At 35.7% G+C, this 20,317-nt stretch overlaps 1 protein-coding gene across 1 annotated transcript in view; it reads left to right on the top strand.

The window, feature by feature from the left end:
* Nucleotides 1-20,317, top strand: part of LOC123880801 (ecdysone receptor) — a 319,231-nt gene that overhangs the window by 19,934 nt on the left and 278,980 nt on the right. The gene's annotated exons all lie outside the window — the stretch shown is intronic.

Below are 20,317 nucleotides of genomic sequence, written 5' to 3'. Positions count from 1 at the left end.
TGAAAGTCAAACGTAAAGGTCGAAACGGAACGCGATCTTAGGAACCAGTCTTGCAGTTTTTGTCAGTGAAAATTTACATAATAGCACAATCATTGCAATTTATGGTTTTTTTTGCAATCGAATTGGCGCCGACTGCAACATCTGCAGTGATGCAAAAAAGCTGGAAATAAATCATAACAATATTATATCCATCCATCAGCCTGTATGCGTCCACTGCTGGACATAGGCCTTTCCAAGAGCGCGCCACCAAACACGGTCCTCCGCCTTCCTCATCCACCCGCTCCCCGCCACCTTCTTCAGGTCATCGGTCCAGCGGGCAGGAGGTCGTCCCACACTGCGCTTACCGGTACGCGGTCTCCACTCCAGAACACGTCTGCCCCATCGGCCGTCGGTTCTGCGACAGACATGACCTGCCCATTGCCACTTCAGCTTGCTAATCCTTTGAGCTATGTCGGTCGCTTTGGTTCTTCTGCGAATTTCCTCGTTCCGGATTTTATCCCTGAGAGTAATACCCAACATAGCTCGCTCCATAAAACAATATTATATACTGATTCAAAAATGTATCTCTTAGTGGAATATTTTCATCAAAGATAAAATATATAGTTTCCCTGCGGTTAACTGCCTTCTCTTGACAGAAGGGCTGGCTCATTTTCTGTGTTAAGGATCAGCCTGGCTATTTAGCGTGAAAATGTAGCCTTATACATATACTTAGCACCATTTTTCGAAGGTACTCATTATTTGTACAATACTTAGATTAAGGCTAGATTTATTGTAACATTTTCAATAAAAAGATACAGTAACAGAACAGTAGAAAAATTATATCATTTTTGATTTGCTCTTTTGTTTCTTTTGGTAATTCTACGTTATTTAGAAAATAACTGAGACGCTTAAAATGACGACGACAAATTGCACTTAATTGACTGTAATTCTCAGTTTAATTACCTACTAATTTATAAATTAATCATTCATGCCAACTATATCTTCCTATTTCTATTTCTATTTCAAGGTCGATAAGTTAGATTTACTATTTACTTCTTTAAAAATACAACGTACAATTTACATTTTAATCTCAATTTTATTTTATTCATAATTTTTACAAAGGAAAGGTAAACCTCTCAATAATTTTCAAGACTATTAACACGAACCAATGACATACTACGGTAAGGTTATTTTTTTTTGATGCTACTGATGTGAGATAAGTGCATTGACCTTAAATTAAATTGACTTTAAACATAAAACATTGGTTACTATCAGACCTGTATAATATGAAGTCCTTTAAATCTTCACAAGGTCGATGATTGGTTAACTAATAATTAAGAATTAAGTACTAAATCTGGTAATTTTACTGGAATTCCCACGGTGTTTTAATAAAACCATGCTAATGAAGTCCTGGGCATCAGTAGTATGGATTACATATACTACTATTAATATTATAAATGAAAAAGTGGATCTGTCTATCGGTCAATCTGTATATTTATTACCTTTTCTTGCCCCATCTGCTTAACCGATTTTGGCGGATACATCACTAGGCCAGTTTTTATCACGAAAAAATCAAAGAGTTCCCACGGAATTTTTAAAAACCTACGCCGACGAAGTAGCGGGCATCAAATAGTCAGCAATATAATATTTAATGACAAAACATCCTCTTATATCAAATAGACAATAATATGTTCCGAGAGCAATCATCTTTACGATTGGCCTCAATAACCTGATTTACGTGGGCGGTCCCAAAATGAATTGGCCTGATATAGTTCTAAGCAACATAATATCGATACATGTTATGTTACATCGGACAGTACGTTTATCGTGTTACTTTATATACTAACATGCATCGACATGAAAAGCGTAGTCTCAGCTCAGCAGTGGTTTGAACATCAAGATTCGCGTGTTTTTTGGAAATGTCGAAAACCGAATATCGAAGCGTCACAAGTTTCTGTTTAAAGAAGACTTATCTCCCGCCCAAATAAAAGAATGATTAGATGATGTGTACAAGGAGTCTTTCCCCTCGTATAGCACAGTAAAAAACTGGGTGAAAGAGTTTCGCTTCGGGAGAGAAACGGTCGAAGACTTCGGCCATGACGGTCGACCGGTGGAAGTGCTCTCTCCTGAAACTATTGCTGTAATCGAAGAGGAGGTTTTAAGTGACCGACGTTTGAAGATTAGAGTAATTGCAGCTAGACTTAGGCTCTCTAAAAGTACCATCCATCGTGCAATCCATGACCATCTTCGTATGAAAAAAGTTAGTGCAAGATGAGTTCCGAAACTTCTTTCAGCTGTCCAAAGACAGGAGCGAGTGCGCTGTGCAGCCGAGTTTTTAGGTCTTTGTGACGAAAACCAAAGAATGTAATCGAGCGCCTAGTTACTGGTGATGAAACTATGGTCTTATATCATGATCCAGAAAGCAAGCGCGAGTCAATGGAATGGTGTTACAAGGGTGAAAAGCCATCTAGTAAGGCAAAGGTGCAAAAATCCAACAAAAATGTCTTGTGTACAATCTATTGGGATTCTCAAGGGATTTTGATGGTAGAATTTAAAAAACGTAATATAATCGTAAACGGCGAATATTATGCTTCATTACTATATAAACTGCGAGACACGATTAAGGAGAAGCGCAGAGGCAAGTTGTCTTAAAGCGTCCTGTTGCTCCACGACAACGCACCCGTTCACACTGCCGGTGTTCCGAAGGCTGCAGTTTGTGAATGCGGGTTCACGGAACTGGAACATCCACCGTATAGTCCAGGCCTGGCCCCATCAGACTATTATTTGTTCCCAAATTTAAAGCGGGGCTTAAGAGGAAGGAAATTTTCAAACGATGAAGAGTTGCAGGCGGCCGTTTTTAGTCATTTTGAAGACAAAGATTGAAGTCACTTTTATGAAGGTTTAGAGGTGTTAATTCTCAGATTTCAAAAGTGTGTTTATATTAGTGGAGATTACATATAAAAATAAAATTGGTTTCATTTCATTTTGTTGACTATTTCATAGCTAGGCCAATTCATTATGGGACCGCCTAGGTATAGTTTCCAATAGCATGTTACGTTGCTTATTTCTTGGTGAAAGTACTGAACGCAGCTGATTCAAGTTTTTCTTACATAGGTAGTTCATCTGCTGGCACAGTTGGAGTTTCGTATTATTTACTGAAAAATATGGTGGAAAAGACTTTAATTTCGATGAAAATCAAACTAAAAAAAACGATTAGGCACTGGAATTTATTTTCCATGATTCATAATTGCCCTGTTTCTATTACCCTGTTCCCATTAGTCGTTCACTCTGACATTAGTAAGGGTTACTGGATGAAAATACCTCTAGGTAATAAGTTCGCTTATGTACATTATATTTTTAAAAAAAAACAAAACAAAACCACAAATGTATAAAGAAATAAGGCGTACCTATAAAGTCTTATAGACAAAAATTTATCGACATCCTACAATAATAAAAAAATTATCGTAACGTTAAATTTCATACATATAAGAAAAACGCAACTTGCAGTTAATCATTTTAAAGACCACAATTTTGATAAGTCATTAAAAAAATTAATACTGATGATCTATATTATGTGGCCAGTGCTTTCGCTCTGCAATTACATTATTTAAATATAAATAAAATAATTACTAACTATGGATTGACGGATAACAGAAGTTAATGAGTGGAGGAAGAAGACATGTTTGGCCAACCAGTACACGTAACGTGGGATAAGGTCAGGAAAACGAAGGTACTTACTACATAACTATACTTACTACATAAAAATAATAATGAATGATCTCGTCAGATATTGCTCACCTAATTTAAATTTACCATCAGAGGTCAAGAATTTCTCAGAGAAAGTATTGCAGTCAAGTAGAACCAATTCAAATGTTTTTCTTGTCTTTATTGTCTACACTCTGTGACTCTACAGCTAGTATAGTCGAAGTTCTGATTGGCGTGATTGCTATATGATTGGATAGCATTGAAGACAAAGTGGAATGATAGGCACTTACTTTTATTGTTTCACTTAAAAAAAGCAAATCACTAATGTTTTTTAATACAACTGACTGAATGAATTACTCCCAATTCTCAACCATACCTACTATAGAAGTACATGTTTATATTAGGGCGAAGAGATAAGTAACGAAATATCCATACTTACTTATTTACTCATTAGTATAAGAAGCCACTTTGTTTGTCTGTCTGTTTTTTACCTTTTAAGGACTTCGGCTGGAGAACGCAGGAGAACCGCTGATTTAATCTTGAGATTTGGCACAAAGAAGAAGATATTCGCAGCCTGCACAATGCACGTAGAATCATTTTTATCCAGGAAAATCAAAGAGTTCCCACGGATGTTTTGAAGCGACTTCCAAAAAAGAGGAGTCGCGTCGTATGCCTTTTTTCTCAGAGATTTTTGGATCGATTTTCAGAATTCCCCGGCTCGTGCGCCCGGCACCTTGTACCTATCGTGTATTTCGTAAGGAAATATAACAGGAAAGTTAATATGATTCCTACTTGCGTTTATTCAACTTGTTAGCATACAGACCAATTTCAAAACAAATAAAATTCATTAATTAATTTAAACACCTTTAATGCTTACTAAATAAAGATAAAGAATAACAAGTGTAAATTAAAAATTTATAACACCCCCGACGATCCAAAGTATTTGAGTTTTCCAAAACATCATTTTCAAATAAATAATTATGTATTTAGGCAACGTCCATCTTGACAGCTTGACATTTGTCTATTGACATAATATTATGAACCTAACGGTTATCTAACCTTCTTTTCTACAAGAAAACTAGAAAAGAGCTGATAACTCTTAAACGGCTGAACCAATTTTTTTAGATTATAGCTAAGAACACTCTCGATCAAGCCACCTTTCAAACAAAAAAAACTAAATTAAAATCGGTTCATTCGTTTAGGCGCTACGATGCCACAGACAGATACACAGATACACAGATACACAGACACACAGATACACAGATACACACGTCAAACTTATAACACCCCTCTTTTTGGGTCGGGGGTTAAAAATAGGTAAGTACTTACAGGAAATATTTTTAAAAGAAAGGGCGATCTTATCACATAAATGATTTTATTTAGATGTTTAAGAATTTATTTAGATGTTCAGACTCAAAGAGACTAGTGTGAGGATCCAAGTTGAGATGATAAACTAGTAGGTAGATGATATTACAAGCAGTAAATAGGGCACGCAGGCGGCGAGGCCGCCCTAGTTCCCGTGACCTGGTCACTACAGCTGACCCCAACCTGTGGAAAGTGCAAATATTGATGCGTTTAATAACGTTTCCAGATGATTGGTGATTTTCCATACTACCCATATAAGCAACAAAATATTGTATGCTGCAGAGTGCACATAAAAGAGAAGGTAAAGAGGTATGGTAAAGTAGAAAAAAACACGTATCCACCACATTAAAAAATTTTCAAAAGAAAAATAAAACCGACTTCAAAAACCAAAAACACTAAAAAGTAGAAAATAATTTTTGTTTAGCTACACATGTAATGTACCTAGGTATGAAGTCGAGCGAGCATATTAAAACAAAATTAGAAATCCAAGAGTGAAGCTCGCCCGACTTCATACCTAGGTACATTACATGTGTAGCTAAACAAAAATTATTTTCTACTTTTTAGTGTTTTTGGTTTTTGAAGTCGGTTTTATTTTTCTTTTGAAAATTTTTTATTTCACAATTTTTAGTGGCCCCACTGTACTATAATATGCTATGCCCAGTTAAAACCCTACTGTTTACTAAGCTATTACAGTGATCGCGAGCAATTTGCTCTTATTCATTGAGGAGATAGCTGTTCTCCATCTCCGAAGATATTCATTAGATCTTCACCAAATTTATATGGGACCACCTGCACAGTATACCCTTTCAAACAAAAAAAAAAAAATTTCCAAATCGGTCCAGGGGTCTTTGAGTAATCGGGGAACATACATAAAAAATAAAAAAAATAATAAAAATAAAAAGATCCCGACGAATTGAGAACCTCCTCCTTTTTTGGAAGTCGGTTAAAATTAGCTACCTGAACGCTGGCAACCTTAAAGGGTTATAAATTAATTAGGAGAGAGTCTGCCAACTCTGGATCGATTCATATTAGCAGCGAATTTCTAAAACTTTACATAGCAATTTGCCAAGTCGGTCAGAAGTTCAATACAAACGTTTTCCGTTTATCACGGTTTTATCCTACCTGCATTGTCAGGGCTATTTTTTCTATGGATTCTTTGGGATTCTTTATTATAAAAATCAGAAAAGTACACATAATGCAAGATTGACATTGCTATGTTGGCTGAATGTCTGCAAAGCCCATTTTTAACCGACTTCCAAAAAAGGAGGAGGTTCTCAATTCGTCGGGATCTTTTTTTTTTTTTTTTTTATGTATGTTCCCCGATTACTCAAAGACCCCTGGACCGATTTGGAATTTTTTTTTTTGTTTGAAAGGGTATACTGTGCAGGTGGTCCCATATAAATTTGGTGAAGATCTGATGAATATCTTCGGAGATGGAGAACAGAACTCCTCAATGGATAAGAGCAAATTGCTCGCGATCACTGTAATAGCTTAGTAAACAGTAGGGTTTTAACTGGGCATAGCATATTATAGTACAGTGGGGCCACTAAAAATTGTGAAATAAAAAATTTTCAAAAGAAAAATAAAACCGACTTCAAAAACCAAAAACACTAAAAAGTAGAAAATAATTTTTGTTTAGCTACACATGTAATGTACCTAGGTATGAAGTCGGGCGAGCTTCACTCTTGGATTTCTAATTTTGTTTTAATATGCTCGCTCGACTTCATACCTAGGTACATTACATGTGTAGCTAAACAAAAATTATTTTCTACTTTTTAGTGTTTTTGGTTTTTGAAGTCGGTTTTATTTTTCTTTTGAAAATTTTTGGCCCATGTGCTAATTGGAATGCGGGTATTGACGTCAACCTGTTTATAATATGTGTATTGTGTGTATGTGTGTTTGTTTATATATGTGTTATTTTTAAAATGATTAATAACTTAATAACTACTTGGCACCTTAGGAAATACCTAAGTTTACGAGCTCGGCAAGCCTTGAGGATGTTTTATGGAACTGATGGAATTAAGCAGGTATAGTGAAGGTTTATTTTCTTGCTTATTTATTTGGTTATGTATTATGTTTTTTTAGTAGGTACTTAACAGAATGGTAGAAGAGGGAAAAAGAAGAAGGAGTAGACCATTCTGAAGGTGGGAAGACGGAAGTTTTAACGTTTCTGGAAGAGAAAAACCCCACGACCATGAAACATAGAGCATGGGAAGAAATCTTTGCTAGGAAGCAAGACAGAAGCATTATTTATTTATCATTGGTCTCTTCACATTATACATAAGAAACAAGTTTGTAAATAGTAGTTATACATAGATATAAGTAAAAAGTGTAAAATTGACAATAAAGGCTTATCTTACTCGTATATAACTTAAATATATTAAAGAATGCCGGTAAGTAAGAAAATCCTAAATATTTTTTTAATTTTACAGTGTTCGAAATTATATGCTCTTATGATATAGGTAATAATAATATTAAGACACCGGTTTGTCTGTACGTTTGTCACAGATATGTTTTATGAGACGGCAATTGTATTATTGTGCTCCGTTTTTCATTTCGAGTACCCACGGACCTAAGGACTGACATTACTTAGGTATTATGTGTAATATATTATTGTATTACTATATAACAGGTAATATTATATTGTGACAATGATAAGTTACCCAATACTTACTTACCTAGTTTATTTAAATTTCGCTAATGTAGCAAATGCATCACTACAATATTATTATCTACTCATAAATTGTTGTAGGCATAATTCAAACTCTACTATTTTATCGAGACCTGTCCCATAATTCCTGAGGAACAATGAAAGTGTCCACAATACGTTATAGGATGATGAAATACCGAGGGCGAGGTATTACAGAGAATAATAAGAAAATTAGTAGGAAATATACCTCTTTACATATTAGATTCGCTAATTATAATTAGCGAATATCAATCGTTGAATCAATCTTGACAAGTGTTAGCTTGAATTTCGGCAACGGACATAGGGTGTACATAGCAAAATTCTTACACAATAATCTGGTACTTTTTCAAAATAACGCCCAATAAGCGACAGAGCACAAAGACCGGTCTAGTGCGAGTCAGACTCGCGCACTGAGGGTTCTGTACTCGGGTATTTTTTCAACATTTAGTACGATAAATCAAAAACTATTATACATAAAAATAAATAAAAATCTGTTTTAGGACGTACAGGTAAAGCCCTTTCATATAAAACACTTGGTATAGTTATATTATTTTGAAAATTGAAACATATTTTAATTTTGCGGTTTTTAGATTTATTCCTGTAGGTACTTGTGCTATAAGACCTACCTACCTACCAAATTTCATGATTCTAGGTCAACGGGAAGTACCCTATAGGTTTCTTGACAGACACGACGGAGGAACGGACGAACAGACAGACAGACAGACAACAAAGTGATCCTATAAGGTTTCCGTTTTTCCTTTTGAGGTACGGAACCCTAAAAAAGGTCAAAAGGTACCTACTTTTGACACGACAGTTGACACATAGAGCAAATATGGCAAGTGAGTTCTTAAAATGTATGCATTATATACCTACATTGCGTACATACACACCAAGGATCTCCTGATCCCCTACCTTTATTCGAAATCAATCACGGTTCACGTAAACGTTCTGTAATTAATTTGTACGTCAAAGTGCCGGATGCCTATTCGATCTGTGACATTCATGGTCCAGTAAGCTGACTTCCGCTCCGTTGCACACCAGATTCGGATTTCCACCATAATTTGATATTCAATGCCAATTCGTGAGTAGCCGTGAACGAGGATATTTGACGAGGATTTTTTTTTCAACGTTTTTTAATTACTTTCTTTGTGTAGTTAGATTTCATTTTCTATCCGTTAAAATTGTGAACAGAGAGAGATTTTTCGCAATGCTTTATCAGGCCTAACTCAGAATTTTTGTCTCATTTGTATGTAGCCTTGAACGAGGATACTTGAATAAAATAATTATAATAAGTAAAATTATCGCTTTACTACTTATATCAAAAAATTGTATATCAGAGTGTCCTGGCTGAATATGTAGGCATAATTCTATACTGTAAACATCTTATTATCTCATGATCACAAACAAATAAAACTATTTCACTTTATTTCGTTTCAGTACTATCAACGAACAATAGATGGAATAACATTGCAAAGCATTAATACAATGTTAGAAAATTATTTTACAACAATGGTAGGTACTTCCTACCATACGATGGATATGCAAGCACAGCTGTACAGATATATTTAAAATGCTCAATTATCTGTAGTACATAATATAATGAAACAATAGGTGGACGAATTCTGTATATTAAATACATATATTTAAAAAAATTAAATCGAAGAAAGCTTAATTATCAAATATCGATATAGAGCCCCATACAGTAAGTTAAATCTCTCTCCCATAGCTCAACCGCTGAACCTATTTTGAAGAAATTTGGTACAAAGGTAGTTTTCATCTTGAAGGCGTTATGTGGATCTCGAAAAATCAAAGGTTCCCACGAGTTATTTTTTAAAAGCTAATGCAGACTAAGTTTCGGGAATCAGCTAAGTACGAGTAGTACCTATGAAATATAATATTATTACTAACCTACCTATAGTTCGCGACAGGTCGAGACGGCAATCGGGGTGTAAGGCGGAGATACGACCCACACACCCGCACGTCACCCGCGCTCTTCCGCACTGGGTTAGCACGAGGGCTGTACGGGAGTGCGGGGTGTTTTCATCCCGATTGTCATCCCGAGCTGTCGCGTACTATATGTACGTGTATTATTTTATGTAAAACGAAATAATGTAAATTATTTTAAACTAGCTGATGCCCGCGACTTCGTTCGCGTGGTGTAGGTTTTTTAAATATCCCGTGGGAATTCTTTGATTTTCCGGGATAAAAAGTAGCCTATGTGCTAATCCAGGATATTATCTATCTCCATTCTAAATTTCAGCCAAATCCGTCCAGTAGTTTTTGCGTGAAGGAGTAACAAACATACACACACACACACACACACACACACACACACACACACATACAAACTTTCGCCTTTATAATATTAGTGTGATTTTTCGACGTTGTTAAATAATACCCAACTACCTAATATTTTAGTAATTCGTTTTTTTTATATAATAAAACTAAATCGAGCAACTCGAGCAATCGAACAGATCCATTTTGGTGTAGTAGGATCTATCTACATCGACATTCTACTATCGATTGATAGCATTTATCGAAGGCGATCGGGTAGGTATGGCAGCACCCTAACGTAGCGAACGTTTGTATGAACCGACTATACATTTCGCGTCAAAAATAACGCAGCCCGCCAATGCAGATTGCTGTAACCAAGTCCTTGGTAGAAGACACGTGAGTCACATTTCTATTTCTTAATTTTCTAAGAATACATTCAAAACTGCACTTGTATGACGCACTATACTAGCCAGGTCAACGACCCCTAGATAAACGTGTGTGTTTATGAGTTATGACGAATGGAAGATAGGTAGGCACTTCGTATGTAAATTTTGGTTATCACTCACTAGTATCTTTATGATTATAGTATACGTTTTGATGTGTATAAATGTATGTAAAAACGAAGTGCAAGATGCGAGACGAGACGACTTTGAAATGACGTGAATTGATTGCTAACTGCTAAGCTGTTATATTCATTTTCCAGATATTATGCTGTGAAGAAGGGTACTTACATGCGTCAACCCTGATCATTTACCATGCCAAGTTTAAAACTCTACCTATACGAGTATAAATATTCACTCTTTTATTTAGGTCCTATAACTAACTGCCCTCAAATTATGCGATTTTTGAAAATTGAAATTTTCGAGATAAAAAGTAGCTTATGCTACTCTCCAGGTATTTAGTTAATATATCCAAGCAATCACAAATGTAACCACAAATTCACGGTTTTCGGATTTTTCCTTCGTGTGCTATTTAATTGCTACCTGCCAAATTTTGTGATTCTAGGTCAACGGGAAGTACCTACCCGATTTCATTTGATTTCCTTTTTTGACAGACTTGATAGACAGACAGACATACAAAAAGTGATCGTATAAGGGTTCCTTTTCCTTTTGAGATACGGAACCCTAAAAAATATTTTACTGTAAGATAGGTATAATCTACACTCGTAGATTATTATAGATAGTAATCCTATTCTAATTATAAAATTAAGTTTGTGATCTCTTTGAAACTGTATGTTGGCAGTGAAATTTACATTTTATGCACTTTCCTAATTAGTTTACTTTCGCTTATGAAGTTATGTTAATATTATACCGGGGATATCTAGATTCTAGAACCAGTTCTTGTAATAAAATCTGCCCGAGCTGCTCTATAGCATTGATATGTGGTTACTAATTAATGGAATTTCAAGTTTTGCGTCAATAACTCAGTGATTGATCCGAAAGTCGTTAGTGTTTGATTGATAACAAGTGTCACAGAGTCCAAGATTTCTTCGATTTTTTTCGATAATTTACTGTAGTGATAATTATTATTATAATTAGGCTGTACCTATTGATCGTAGTCTTGCAAAAACTTTTAACGCTGCCTTCGAAAGAAAGTACTACAAAAATTCGAGGCTGTGATATGGTTAGGACGTCCGCCTCCTAATCACCCTAATCGGAGGTCGGGGGTTTAATCTCTGTTACGCACCTCTAACTTTTCGGAATTATGTGCGTTTTAAGTAAGTAATAATCACTTGCGGAGAAAACCTGCATGCCTGAGAGTTCTTCATAATGCTCTCAGTCAAAGGTATGTGAAGTTTGCCAACCCGCACTTAGCCAGCGTGGTAGACTGGCCAAACCCTTTCTCACTCTGAGAGGATACCCGTGCTCTGTAGTGAACCGGCGAGGGTTGATTATCATGACGACTACGAAAGTTGGTGGTATTTGGGGTGCTGAATCAAGCTTTAATAAAGGACTAAATAAAATTACCTATAGCTTTTTAATGTATCGAATAATGCTAGTAGGTACTAAGTTTGGATGAGTTCTAAAATTCATAGTGTCACAGTTGGCTTAGATATCTCCATTTTGTGTAGGTATGTTCTTTAATTAAAGAACTTTCGCTCGAATGACGAAGTTACACCAGTCAAAGTTTAAGCTAAATCTGGTTTTAAATACCTACGATCAAAGTTAAAATCTAGAATTGGCTGCTGTAATAATACCGGCAACCTGAAATTGCAGAAAAAAAACTAGTTATTTTTTTTTGAATGGCAATAAAAAAGATCAGATCAAAAATCGAATGCTTAAGAAAATCCGGTGTAAAACTTATAATGTTTAAATTGATGATGTACCTACTATAATTAAACAAAGTCAAGGAACATTTAGTAAAAGCTCATATCCTTCAGAAGCAGCAATGACAGAAACTTAGGCATGCCTTACTATTAGGCAAACCTCTTCCAGCCCTATTTTATCGTTCATTTTCGATAAGAAGAGGAGAGCAAAGAAAGTAGCCTGAGTCCGAATCGTATGTTTATTGGAGATAGAAAAATTACTTCATAAAACCGCGTCCAACCATGTCACAGAGTCGGTAGAGTTAGTTGTAAAGGTGTTCTGGAGGCGGTGATTGCCAAAGTTTTGATATGATATCATTTTAACTGGGCTATTGTGAATTATAAACTATGTTCCTGTTTACATAATCTATTTCCCACGAATAAATTACATAGTAGGTAAATACGGCTATAATAATCTTTTGTCAAGCTTTTCCTATTTTTTGATAACAATTTTTTAGTGCTTCAATTTATAATAAGGTCACGCTTGTTTCCTGACAAGCTAAGGTTTCTTTTTTTTGTTACAATGCAAAAGTAAAAAAGAAACATTGTTACAGGTAAATAAATATTTTTGTACATGCTAAACAGTTTGAATGATGCCCTCCAAAATCACACTTCACACTAATATTATAAGGCGAAAGTTTGTGTGTATGTGTATATGTGTGTGTGTGTGTGTGTATGTATATTTGTTACTCCTTCACGCGAAAACCACTGGACGGATTTGGCTGAAATTCAGTATAGAGATATATAATATCCTGGATCAGCACATAGGCTACTTTTTATCCCAGAAAATCAAAGAATTCCCACGGGATTTCGAAAAACCTAAATCCACGCGGACGAAGTCGCGGGCATCGGCTAGTGAACAAATAAATCTAAATAGGTATAAAGGGAAAAGCTGACTAACTGATTGATATATCAACGCACAGCTCAAACTACTGAATGGATCGGCCTGAAAGGCATGCTATTATGAGTCATTCATGACGTAGACCATAAGAAAAGATTTTTGAAAATTCAATCCCTAAGGAAGTAAAATAGGGCAGCTAGTTAATTAATAAAAGCTTTTAAATAGCTGATTGTGATTGGGCTATTGCTGTAGATAGTAGATCTTTTAGCAGTAGGTACTCACTATCAGTGTTGATTTTTTCCCAGGATTTTCCAAATGAAGACCATTTTAGTATTTTATAGTCCCTACTCATTATAACCATGCAACGAATTGTATGGATTACGAATTCGTCGTTCGTTTACACGCGTCTTAATTTTATTTAAGTACCTACTCCACTCCTCATTTAACACCGCAATTTATTTAAGTATAATCATAAAACCACTTATATAGGTAGGTATACTATGATACGGGAAATGGGATTAATCAACGAACAGCCTTTGACGTCGCGAACTCATGAGATGAAACGCCTTTTTATTTCAGTCCGCAATCATCTTTTAATTAATGACGTCAGTGATGACTATAAACTCAGAGATTTGTTTCACTGCTTTTTATTGTATGACATTAACTTCTGCATGTTTTAGACTTTAAGCACTTATCCGTGGATTACCTACTGTTAGGTACCGACTTTTTAGGGTTGCGTACATCTGAATAAAAACGAAACCCTTTATAGGACCACTTGTATGTTTGTCTGTCCGTCCGTCTATCAAAAGAACTGAAAATCGTTTTTTAGTTATAGATCTTTACCGAACGGTGGAATTTTCAACCCTGAAGTGCGCAAAATACACTTCTTTCAAGTAAATATTGCAAATCCCAACGTCAGGAACACGATTAATGAGAGCATCTTAATTTCATACGACTGTCGTAAAGTAAATACCTTCTTGGGGAAAATTGGATCAGCTATATAAAACTGATTACTTACCTGGTTTTGGCAGTCGTTCCCTCTTAAGTGCCTCTTACAATGTATTCCATCTAGATTAGGACAAACCAATACATTAATACAATTTAGTTCCACCCTACCTTAATTTTCCCTGTATGGTCTCAAGGTCCGCCTATTAACCCAAAGCAGAATTTATAGCGATGTACGTTTATAATGAGGTATCTTTATGACTGTATTATTGTAGTCGTTGCATAGCGCCGCTTGCCGTGGATTATTTTAATGAACCCGCCTTTGTTCTCCCTGAAAAGGATTGTCGGAGTAAGAAACTAGAACTTTCGCTACTATTTTATTTCGTAATTGAATTGAATGGATGAGTGTGGCTTTAAACGGATCCTCTCTCTCTCTTCAGTTGGTCCCTCATGACTGAGAATTGTGATCACCTCCCTGGCGAGTCAAAAGTGCCAAACGAGTCAAAAAAGGCTCAACGGTTAAAGGAGCGAACTGAAATCCGAAAGGTCGACGGTTCAAACCCGTCCTCTTATAGCACAAACATAACTATTAAGGAATTGCTCATGATAGATATGGCCAATATTAATAATAATTTATATACTTAATAATAATCAAATAATGCTCTTCGATCGAATCCTGTTTTTAGCCATTTTAGTATTTTTGTCAGAAATTGAACTCGAGACCTCCCATTTATAAGACTATAGATAAGTACTGTCTTATTTCCTATAGGCACTAAAAACTGTACTGAAACTGTACTAAAATGTACGATAAATATAAAAGGTATACATGTCAGAAAGTAGTTACTTTTATGCGTCCTTTATCATAGGCTATCAATGGCCTTTTATTTCTTTAGCGCTGAGTTTAGCTGCTACAAGCGCTGGAAACATACCAAAGTAACCTTTATAATGATAGCAATAAGTACTAGGTTATGTTGTTGAAACTGTTGCCATTCCCACCTCCCTGGAGGTACACTACTTTGTCCTCAGCTAGTCTAATGAAATGAGATAAGCGAATACATCCTGATTTCCCTTGCGAAATGCTAAATAATTTCGGATGAAAGGCTTCCTCAAGGGTTATAATAAGGTGCCTGGTTTATGCGGAAAGATTCTCCGAGATCCTTCATTAGTTTCAAAACACGTATAGGATTAATTTGTGTTAATTTTCCATTAATTTTAAGATATTTTTTATGACCCTGGTTAGATCCATGATTAATTAGAAACACGTGTTGGATTAGCATGTATTGTGTTAATTTTCCGTAATTCTGAATCAAATGAGATAAATTCAATTATCTGCACGTGTAAACGCCTAATTTCGTAATGCATGCATTACGAAACTAGACGTTAAGTTAGACGTGTACATGAAAGTCTAATTTCATAATGCTTACGAAATTAGACATTTAAGCAGGCAATTGATAATGAAATTAATGTCGTGAAACTAATGTAAATTTATTTTCTTCTTACTCTACAAATTATTTTTAACCGTAATAATTTTATTAACATTCAAAAATTTCAAATATTATAATTTATAATATGAATATCTACACAGGCCTGTATATGAGATTCATTCTACAAACAAATGATATTTTATTCTAACATACACTATACTTACTGAGGAAAATAATACATTAAGAGAAATTTAAGTGAGTAATGTCTACGTTATTTAATCTACTTTAATCAGCTTAGCTTTTCATAGAAATGCCGCTAGCACACATCCAAGCCACCAAGGGCATTATGTTCTGTATTAATACATTTTATTCTACCTTACGTAGGTATCTGTAATTTGTTATTTTTCCATGTTATTAGATCATATCAAAGAATACTAATTATTACGACGTAAAATATGCGACGTCACTCCCAACGCAAGACGCGTAAATGTATTCCTAATAGTACCTATTATGTAAAGCGTTGTCCTTGTCCCGCTCGATTTAAGTATAGGGCTGTCCACGTCAATAGTAGATGATCGATTTTGGGAAAACTGCATCAATCATTATTACAATCGGAATCGTTTTGATTGGCTGAATTTATGGTATTCTTTTTGCAACAATACTTTGTAGCCAATAGGTAGTGAGCGAACATTAACCCTATCGCGCTAAGTGTGGACCCTGGTAATTTTAGTGAATGTGGAATAAAGAACTCAAAAGATGATTAGGTATTCGGATCGAGCTCTTATTTCATTTTCTCTATAGTAGATTAAACACTCATCATCGTATGAACCCATTGCCGGCTTACTACTGAGCACAGGTCTCCTCTCAGAACGCGAGGGGGTTCGGCCATAGCCTGTCACGCTGGTCAAGTGCGGATTGGCAGACAGTGCGGATTTACAGTACCTACCTACATATAAAGGAAGGCATTTCGAGAAGGCATAAAACATTCAAACCAAAAACTTACGGCTACATAGCTGGCATTACAAATTATTAAGTTTGATTCCAATTATATTAAACATCAACTATATAAATAGAAACTTAACTAAAATAATTAATTTCCCTTTAACTTGCGCTTTCATTTCATTAGCAAGAAGACGTTATTCAAGGCCAAAGCACTGCAAGGATTCCGCCTTAAGGCACTCGCTTTCCATATTGCAAGGAAACCTCGAGAAAGAGAACTTAATCCCTCCGGCGATTGGAACAACGTCTGCTCAGATAATGCAAGAAACTACAAAGGACTTGAATTTTCATTTTATTACTGAAAGAGTTCTAGTATAAAAGTAATAGCACATACCATCCTCACTCTGTGGTAATAGCTTGGTATAAAATTAATGTAAGGTTAGCCAAACCAATTCTGGTTTCGCAGAAAACAATAGTTTATTTTCAGACTTGCCAATAGTGATACAAGTAAGTGTTTGTGAAATAATAAGCAAACGAACAAGCAGTCATCGGCTATGGATGTCGGAAGTGCCAAAAAGTTTCGGACTAAAAATATCGATTAATCGGTAACATTTTAAAAGAATATGTTAATGTAGAATGTAGTACCTATCATGAGTTAATTAATACTCAAATCAAGAAAACAAAGTCAAAGACATTAATGACACCACAACATTGAGCAATAGGTACCAACGTTGATATGTCAGTTAAACAGTTCCCCCTTTTTCACGCATAATTTATAGATTAAATAACAAGATTAAGGAAATTCATCACCTGCAATATTGCAATATATTAATTTCACATGTCAAGCCGACTCATCTCTGTGGTGTGAAGGAGACGGGGAAAATTGCGTTCACGCTGCACAATTCTCGCCGTACATAATATTGAAGACATCAATCATTGTCCGCAATTTAACGTCTGCAATAAGTTGTTGAGAAAATTTTAAAAAGCTATGAAGATATCTTTTGAATGAATGAATTGCATGCCATCATACTAATATTATAAAGGCGAAAGTTTGTATGTGTGTGTGAGTGTGTGAGTGTGTGTGTGTGTGTGTCTATGTTTGTTACTTCTTCACGCAAAAACTACTGGACGGATTTGGCTGAAATTTGGAATGGAGATAGATAATATCCTGGATTAGCACATAGTACTCTTTATCCCGGAAAATCAAAGAGTTCCCACGGGATTTCGAAAAACCTAAATCCACGCGACGAAGTCGTAGGCATCCTCTAGTACACTATAAGTGTTAGTTGTAGATTATAAAGCGGAATTTACATTATGGAATTAGTGGCACGAAATTAGTTTCACGACGTTAATTTAATTATCGAATGCATGTGTAAATGTGTCTAATTCGAAAATATTCGAAATTAGTATCGGTAATTTCGTAATGTAAATTCCGCTTAAGGCTGGTTAAAAATAGATATCAAACTCTGGTAGAACTATGGTACGAGTAGAACTTATGGGTGTCACAGATTAATTGTATCGGAACACCGATTCTTATAAATTGTAAGGTATGGCTTTGGTTCCAGGGCCAAAAGCTGTCAGATTATTGGATAATTTTAGATCACACTTACAACAAGTGTAAATTAATTTATAACACCCCCGACAAGTGAAGGTTACAGTAAGCTGATAACTTTCAAACGACTGAACCGATTTTCTCGGGTTCTCGGCTAAGAACACTCTCGATCAACCCATCTTTCAAACAAAAAAAAAATTGAATTAAAATCGGTTCATTAGTTTAGGAGCTACGATGCCACAGACAGATACACAGATGCACACGTCAAACTTATAACACCCCTCTTTTTGGGTCGGGGGTTAAAAATAACTCCAGCTACTAATCGCAATAGCTTCCAGCTAGTAAAGGGAGTGAAACTACGAGATTTAGTAATAAACAATCACTAAACTGGCAACACTGAGCTGGTAATCATCATCATCATGATCAATCTATCGTCATCCCACTACTGAGCACGTGTCTTATCTCGGAATGAGAAGGGTTAAGGTCACAGTCCGCCACGCTGTCAAGTGGCAAGTAGGTACAGATTGAAGATTTCACTCATCTTTGGGTTGGTATTTGTGGATAAAAGTTAAAACTGGTTTATTAATTATTTATTAGCACCTATCCTTACCTTACCTAACAGCTCGCAAAGCACTTAGCACCACAAAAGTTAAACAAGACACAAGCCACAAGCCACACTTGAGAAATGAAGACTAGCGTAAGTTACATTTTTAAGTAATAAAGACAGACAAATTCTTCCCTTCGAAAATAAATGAGATTGTCTAAATAATTTAGTGAGTAGGTAATATTAACTAACCTAACTTTAAATGGATCGCTGAATTTATTAACGAAATAATGAACTGTTTATCTGGAACTCAAATTGTAACAAGTCTATTATATCAACAAACTGTCTCAAACGTTAAATTATCTCAGAAAATTATCGTACAGCTTTTTATGTAACTACATAGCTACTCGTAGTAACTAGGTATTTTAACAGGGATCTCTCCGTCACTCGCTTCATACAATCGTAGTTTCAATTTCATTTGAATATTAAGCAACCAAAGTCCATGAAATTTTGCAGACATATTCTACAAACTAATATCTGTGCCTGTGGTGTTTTAGATTTTTCGAAAAATATGTAGTTTTACAATTACAGGGGCTCAAAGATTTGTATGTGAATTTTTAAGACCGCGTAACTTTGAAACCGAATATTTTAACAGAAATCTGGGAAACCACAGGCATAGATATTATTTTCTAGAATATGTCTGCAAAATTTCATGGACTTTGGTTGCTTAATATTTAAATGAAATTGGAACTACGTTTGTATGGAGCGAGTGACGGAGGGACCCCTCTTAATAACGGATACAATAAACAATTGGGGATATATTTAGTCAAGTTCGCCTTTCAGCGAATGTCAGATAATAATCGAATAACATCAAAACGAACGTTTACGCATCGCGTTTTGAAATAAAACATCGCATCGCAATGCCCGGTTACAGATTACATCGCATCCGGTGCATCCGAAACTGAAGTGTAAACGGAACAGTAGGTCAACGAAATAAACAATCACAATGACAAATATAGGGCATCAACTCCATTTGCCATAGGTTCATTTCAGCCTATAGACGATTAGGCTTAAGTTTTTTATAATGTCATCCCAAACGAATTTCGGCCACGGCGGTCAATACCAAAGATCATCTGCGCGGGAGATATTATTATACAATGTCCAAGTATGTGCGCATACACAGCCGCACTCTCTATTTTCTTACTCTCATAGCCTGAAGAAAGAGAAGAAAGAGACCGATGGATTTACGTGCTCTCCAAGGCACGGGGGTGCCAACTTTTTAATTCCAGGCAAGTATAGGTACTGAGAAATGAATAGTTTTCCAATATGTAAAAAAGAGTTTTCGGTTTGTTCAAAACTTTTATGACACCAATGATTTATTGCCTTTTTTCGTATAAAAAATACACTCACCTGCTCATCACATGTATTATGCGTGTATGCACATTAAAATTACCACCTTAACGATCACTTGTGGAACATGCGCCAGTTAATTATAGCGCAAAACTAATTACTAGATGTAAGGGTCCTTTTAGACGTGCCACAACAGCTATTAATACACCACAGAGGCAAAAATATAGTGGGCCACAATATGGTATGAAGACGCATTCCATTCACAAGTACTACGATTTCGAGTAGTATTATTATGACTGTCACAAATGTGTGGTCAGTATCCAGGACATTGCGACCCCAAGCACAACCTGCATGGCAAATGTACGTAGGTTATATTATGTACTTACGCAAAACTCAGGCCTCATC

The sequence above is a fragment of the Maniola jurtina genome, chromosome 3 (genome assembly GCF_905333055.1).
Source record: "Maniola jurtina chromosome 3, ilManJurt1.1, whole genome shotgun sequence".
In the NCBI taxonomy this organism is placed as follows: Eukaryota; Metazoa; Arthropoda; class Insecta; order Lepidoptera; family Nymphalidae; genus Maniola; species Maniola jurtina.
Note: the sequence above shows the minus strand (reverse complement) of the source record. Positions and strands in the feature narration are given on the sequence as shown.